Source organism: Amblyomma americanum, chromosome 1 (assembly GCF_052857255.1).
Source record: "Amblyomma americanum isolate KBUSLIRL-KWMA chromosome 1, ASM5285725v1, whole genome shotgun sequence".
Taxonomy (NCBI): domain Eukaryota; kingdom Metazoa; phylum Arthropoda; class Arachnida; order Ixodida; family Ixodidae; genus Amblyomma; species Amblyomma americanum.
The window spans coordinates 399,473,145-399,479,662 of NC_135497.1; the positions used below are offsets into that span (position 1 = coordinate 399,473,145).

The 6,518-nt window shown below is 46.7% G+C and overlaps 1 pseudogene; it reads left to right on the forward strand.

The window, feature by feature from the left end:
• Nucleotides 1-3,299: 3,299 nt before the first annotated feature.
• On the forward strand, nucleotides 3,300-4,169 carry LOC144123665 (uncharacterized; annotated as a pseudogene).
• The last annotated feature ends 2,349 nt before the right edge of the window (nucleotides 4,170-6,518 follow it).

The following is a 6,518-nucleotide window of genomic DNA, read 5'->3' on the forward strand; positions in this document are numbered from 1 at the left end:
CCCATGATGTGGGCGACACTGTTAATGGCGCAGTGGAAGGTTTTGGAATAATTTAAACAACATGGGTTTCAACGTGCACTGACTCTCTGCGTTGCGCCGCCTCCGAAACGCAGCCACTACAAATACGTACGGCGAGAAGAGCAGGTTGTAATGCGTGCCGTAGGACCTCAAAACTGCAGTCGCATTGGCTGAAGGCGAAAATGAAAGCCCGGCACGGTGGCTCAGTGGTTAGTGTGCTCGACTACTGATCCGGAGTTCCCGGGTTTGAACCCGACCGCGGCGGCTGTGCGATGTCAGTGCACGTTAAACATCCCCAGGTGGTCGAAATTATTCCGGAGTCCTCCACTACGGCGCCACTTCCTTTCTTCTTTCAGTCCCTCCTTTATCCCTTCCCTTACGGCGCAGTTCAGGTGTCCAACGATATACGAGACAGATACTGCGCCATTTCCTTTCCAAAAAAAATTACTATTATTACAACTCGTTTTAGGGAAATAACCCAGTATCTGTCTCACATATATCGGTGGACACCTGAACCGCGCCGTAAGGGAAGAAATTATAAAGGAGGGACTAAGAGAAGAAAGGAAGAAAGAGGTGCCGTAGTGGAGGGCTCCATAATAATTTCGACCACCTGTTGATCTTTAACCTGCACTGACATTATTCTGCAGTAAATATTAAAGAATACTTCAAAATGCATCTCGTGCTATCTTTGTTAGCTATCTGTAAATGCTAGCTGTTAGAAGGTAGTTAAGGCGTCCTTCGCCACTAGGCTTTTGAGCCGCTAGAAGAAGCCAAACCTTTAACAATTGCCTTGGGGGTCACGGTGGCTCAGTGGTTAGGCCGGGAGCTCGGCTACTGATCCGGAGTACCCGGGTTCGAACCCGACCGTGGCAGCCGCGTTTCAATGGAGGTCAAACACAAAGGCGCCCGTGTGTTGTGCGATGTCAATGTATGTTAAAGACCCCCAGGAGTGGTGGAAATTATTCTGGAGCCCTCCACTATGGCACCTCTTTCTTCCTTTCTTCTGTCAGTCCCTCCTTTATCCCTTCCCTTAGGGCGCGGTTCAGGTGTCCGCCGAGATAAGTGAAACAAATACTGCGCCATTTCCTTTCCCCAAAAACCAATTTTTTTTCCCCTTGATGTACTTGCGGAAAAGCTAGGCAGGGCAGTGACGGATGGAGGTACGGGCAATTGAGAAAGCGTATGCTTCGAGCAGAGAAAGCAGGCAATATGAACACATCTGTTCATATTGCATGCATTTCTTTAGGGGGAAAACCCCCTTGCATCATATATATATATATATATATATATATATATATATATATATATATATATATATATATATATATATATATATAAAAGAGTGCAATACAAAACAACACATATTAAAAATATTAAGTATGAAGTTCCGTAATTTGCAGGCTGCTTTCGATATCATTCAGTCCCATTGATCCTAGTACACGAAATTTAATTCCCTTATGTAATACGCCAAAGGGTCCAGGTCTTTAAGATAATAAAACAGATATAACTTTCCAGTGTTTAAAACTTGATTGAGTGCATGTACATTTTGGACTGTGCCATGCATGCCATATTACAGTAAGCAGCCCTTTGTAAAATATCCACCAAGCAGATGCGCTTCTGCCATAGGCTTTTGGTAAATAATATGGTAGCATGCAGAAGGGTGCAGCCATGTAACTGATGAAAAAAATGTTTAAAAGGAGCCAGCGCAGTGACATCTATCTCATGCAGGTTGCATGCAGCTGTGTTTTATTGTTAATTATATGAATCATTTTGCCTACATGCTACAATTGTGAGAGTATGGTGAATGAACCAGTGCTTCCTAAAGTGTGTTTTGTTGGTCATCATTTGGAACAGTCAATTTCAGTTCATCGCAGGGTGAAGGCCAATCACAAACCTCTAATCACTCTTTTCTGTCAGTCATGGCTGCACCATTCAAGCTAATTTCTAAGTCTGATTTCTTAATTGCTGTTAATCAATTGGCAGCTCACAAAAGTGTTGAAACAGTCAAGGACACACAATATCTCTGCTTTCTTTCATTAAACGTTATACATTTGCAAGGTTCATGTACTGTACAGTCTTTGCCAAAAAATATACAGCCCCAGGGGTTTGCTTCCAAGCCACGTAGCGCGGTTCCTAAGCACATCTGACAGTCGTAAGCTTGGGAGGGCCGAGGTTTTAAGCTCCTCCCGCCTCCGTGAGATTACGGTCCCTGAGCATACAAGAGGAGGCATGCTGCAGGGCTCAGAAGCCCTGGGCTGTAAAATTTTGACAAAGGCCATTGGGGACCCAATACTGATTTCAGTAACTTATTCTTATATGTAGGCTCCAGCTACTGCAACAGACTGGTCGCAGAAGACCTTTGAAAAAAAGAGGCTGAAGTTCCAAGGCACCAAAAACAAAGGGTGCCATTCGACCTTGAGCCTGAATTGGATTGAACTGTTTCCAGATTTTAAGGGATGTTCATAAGCATAACAAGCAAGGAAATTTTGGCAGTTGAGCTGTGTTCTTCTGCCTTAGTAATACATTCTCACATTAGTATGCGGCCCAAGCAGCTCTGTAACCATTAGTTGTGAAAGCATATAGTCCTTTTTTTGCACAGAAACTCTGTTGCTACTTTTTTTTCTGAAAATCAAGCTGTCAAAACATAGGTACTATTCGTCAGCGGAAATTCAAGTACAAATAAGCTTGCTATTGATTATTCACTCCACAACTAGATTTTTTTCCTCCTGAGTTATGTATAGTATAGTGAGAATGAAAGTTCCTCCACCAGTCTTCAAAGTCATGGTGCAGTGTTTCTAAGTATAGCCAAGTGCCCATGTGGCAAATCAATGGCCTGCACATTTTGACAAAGGGTATATGCGCTGCGACAGTGCCTTTGCACCCCTTCTCCATTCCTCTTTTCAATCCCCTCATCCTTACCTTCCATCCGCACCTTTTTTAGTACAACCTGCCAACTACTTAAGTTTGCTTATCAGATTGTAAAATCGGGTGATCTGATTCTGTGAATATATATGCGCAAGTGTAAATACAAGGAAATTTTTGTGCACGAACAATTTCATCTCATTTTAACCGCACCGCTTATCACATCTGTGAGAGAACATTTTTTTGACATAGCTAATAGTCTTTGCAGCCAAAAAGATGGCCAGTTCATTTGTTTTGCAGCCAAAAAAACCCACTGCCCATTTATTAAGTCATTATGCAACTTTATGCAAAGCATGGTGGTCTCAGTGACATGCACAAATATATCATAGCAATTTTTTTCATTTTATTCCGTTTCATTCCATTCAAGCCAACCTGGCAGTCTGTGCAATTAAGTCTGTGTTGTCAATGCTATTAGGGAAAGGCAAATTGGTGCTTTCATTGATATGTACACATTTGAAAATGTAGTGCTTTGTTTCTAGGTGGACATGCCTCAGCTATGTGGGCGGATAAAAGAGCAGAAATTAAAATCTGCCAAGATTAGCCCGCTGCAAGGAAGTGAAGCAGCAGTCTCTGAGAAGAGAATTTACGTTGCCATTGCTGCCAGGACTAGCCACACAAACCATGGATTTGGCGACATTGAAGGGTTCAGCGAAACCATGAATAAGAGCTTAGCTGAACGCATAACCCTGTTAGTCAGAGAAGGGATTACATCTGTGTTGGATGTCAAAAAGTGTTTGCATATGCATGTACACGATGTGCTATTTTCGACTGGTGAAAAACCTGAAAGCAGCTGCAGGGCATTTTTCCCTACTGCTAAGGACATCAGCAACGACATCCAAGCTGCTCTTAGAAGAGACCGGTTTAGCACTGTCGACCAAACAAATGCAGTTAATCTGATAAAAAAATCCAGTCTGAGCAACCTGAAAGTTCAGTAGTGTATCGGTCATATTCATCTAGCAAGAATGCAGGCAGTAGCATGTCTGATGACATGGAAGAGAATGTTGCCAGTGAGTGTGAGGAGACATTCCTTTTTTGTTTCCAATCAGAGTTTATGAAAAACATGCTCCTAAAATGTGTAACTGCAGTCGCTTGTTTGAACTCTACCCATAAGACCAGTGACTACGCATTGCCACTTTTTCTTCTTGTAGTCAAAACACTAGTAGGCTACGCAACTGCTGGTGTGCTCACTGTGCAGTTTGAAACCGCTTGTTGCATAGCTGAGGCTTTAAATGTGTTCAAACAATGGTGTGAAAATCTGTCTCCACAATACTGGATGGTGGATTACAGTCAGTTTTTCAAAAAAGTAAGATATCCATCTGTGATTTCCACAGGGGTCAGGCATGGCAGAGATGACTCCGCAGAAAAGAAAATGGTGTGTGAAATCGTGATGATGCCCTTAATTTTATGAAGCGCATAGCCAACGCTTCTAATCAAGATGAATTTGAGAATTCACTGAAAGCTCTCATGACTTCAGAGTACTGCAGAAATGAAAAGTTCCAAACTTATTTTTAAAACAGTGTGGCTGTCTGTGAAAGAGCTGTGGGTTTTATACTACCGGCTTGAATTTGATGTCGTGCTTACCACGAACAACGGGATTTAAGCTCAGAACAGAGTGCTCAAGACACATTATGTAAAGAGTGCAATCGGGAAGCGTTCCCTTACCTTTCTTATTACAGCCCTTGTTTGCTCTTACTTGCCAGATGGTGAGAAAAAATTGATGGAGTCAGAGATGAGGCAGTCAGCGCCATACAGACAGTACAATGAAAATATTCCTACATATTGCCGCGAAGCTTGCTTTTTGTCTGATCTTCTTATCGCGGCAGGCACGCCGCATTATCAATTTTCTGGGACGCGAGACGCGACCAGAGTTATCTCGATTTTTCCTAGCCTCGCGCAAGTGTGCCTACTATGTTCTGGAACTTTCCTTGCCGCCTTTAAAATCGAGCACGGCTAAGAGCGGCGGGCATTCTGTTAGTCGACGACCGCCGAGCACGTTCGCTGCTATCGCCGCCGCTGAGTTTTCAGAGCTGTTCTTAGTGGGCGTAAGCCAGCCTATTAAAGTATTCTCTTACGAGCTGCTCTGTGCCTTCCTCAAGACCGGACCCCAGTCGGTGCTACGTGACCCCGGCGGAGTTCCCGTCACCACCTCGTGACATCTGGTGGAGGTGCTGGGTACATGCACCCAACCCAACCTGGAAGATCCACCGTAGAGTACGAGAGCCAAGAAGATCCCGAGGTACGACACAGCCGCCGTCTTCAAGGCCTGCAAGCTAAGCACGGATTACTACCGGATCCTACTCGACAACGACAACAAGCTCCAGCGCCCACCATGACCGAGCCAGCGACGTCCACCCCTGTCATGCTCCACCAGCCACGGGGGCCTCCAACCTTCCACGGCTACCCTGGCGACGACCCGGAAGATTGGATAGACAACTTTGAGCGCGCGGCTACATTTAACAGGTGGGAAGATGACATGAAGCTCCGCTATGTTTTCTTTTCCCTTGACGGTCCTGCAAGAACGTGGTACGAAAACCACGAGACTACCTTGAAGACCTGAAAATTATTCAAGTCTGAAGTCGTGAAGGCGTTTACCAACATTCTCCGGAAGGAAAAGGCGCAGATGCTGCTGGACTCACGGATGCAGCACCCAAACGAAACTGTCAGCATGTACGTCGAAGAAATGCAGCGTCTTTTCCGCCGAGCTGACCCGAATATGACGGAGGAGAAGAAAACCGGATATCTAATGCGGGGCGTAAAGGAGTCTCTTTTCGCTGGCCTCGTACGAAATCCGCCCAAGACTGTCGCCGAATTCGCCGAAGAAGCGTCAACGATTGAGAAGACCCTGGACGCCCGCACAAGGCAGTACAACCGACCACCGCAGGTCTGCTCCAGCTTTCCGGACACGACGACTACAACCAGCGACTTGCGGGAGATCATCCGTGAAATCGCCCGCGAAGAACTACGCCGGCTGCTGCCATCATCTTCACAACCTCAAGTAGCGAGCCTGACGGAAGTCGTCCGTGAAGAAGTGCGGCATGCGCTTGGCTCCCCTTCTGCGACGACTGAACCTCAAGCTCCAGCCATGAGTTACGTCGCTGCAGTACGCAAGCCCGCGCCTCGACGTGCCACCCCAAGCCCTATTCGACGTGAGCCAGCAGTGCTGGACCGCCGCCCTCCGGGCCCCGCCCACCCGACCTACGAACAACGTTCGGGCCCAAGGAAATGCGACACCTGGAGAACCCGTGACAACCGTCCGCTGTGCTTCCACTGCGGTGAAGCCGGTCATGTCCTGCGTCACTGCCCGTTCCGACGCATCGGTCTCGCGGATTCGCCGTTGACGCACCACGACCACGCTTCGCCAACATCCACAAGAAATCGACGACTACCTGCGCCGCGACGAATACGTGTCGAGCCGATTTTCCCGCTCACCCTCGCCGCGAGCCTCGCGCTTCACGTCGCCCTGCCACAGCTACGCAGCGGCTGTGCGAGGAAGGTCCCCCAGCCCCCGTAGGGGAAACTAAAAACAGCAACCTTAAGAGGTGAGGTTGCTTCCCGGCAAAAAAACGAAGACCCTCCAA